The sequence below is a fragment of the Brassica oleracea genome, chromosome C2 (assembly GCF_000695525.1).
Source record: "Brassica oleracea var. oleracea cultivar TO1000 chromosome C2, BOL, whole genome shotgun sequence".
NCBI lineage: Eukaryota > Viridiplantae > Streptophyta > Magnoliopsida > Brassicales > Brassicaceae > Brassica > Brassica oleracea.
The window spans coordinates 49,213,346-49,213,909 of NC_027749.1; positions in this window are offsets into that span (position 1 = coordinate 49,213,346).

Genomic DNA, 564 nt, shown 5'->3' on the forward strand with positions numbered 1-564 from the left:
CATATGTAAAACATAGCCTGTTTAATCAATCGATAACTTGTATCATTAAACCTTTGAGCATTAAACATTTTTCTCTCAGTTGGTTTTTATTATGATCACAAGGAATTATAATATTTTCTGTATGGACTGACTGTACTAAGTAAATACTTAGTCTTTCATATTACTTACAGCTGCTGTATATTACAATCCATAAACAACTTAGGAACAAAGCTTGTTCTATGAGAATTTCTTTCTGATATTTCTATGGTACGTTGATACCTTTATCCAGTGATCCATTTGCTGCTTACTACACCATTATTTCTTTAGTAAATATCCAAACAAAATTAAACTTGATTTCCTGTAGTAGCATCCACCATATAGGAGCATATCTCTTTATAAATTGTTTCTTGGTCCTTGTGAGTATCCTTGTGTAATCAAGCTATACTTGAACGTTATTTAGAGGGAACATGGACACACTATACCATGTGATCATGTCCTTTAATCTCACGGAATTTCTTATCTCACAAGATCCATTCACTGGTTTCTTTCTTAGATGGCTTTTCTGTATGTACATGGTTACTACGC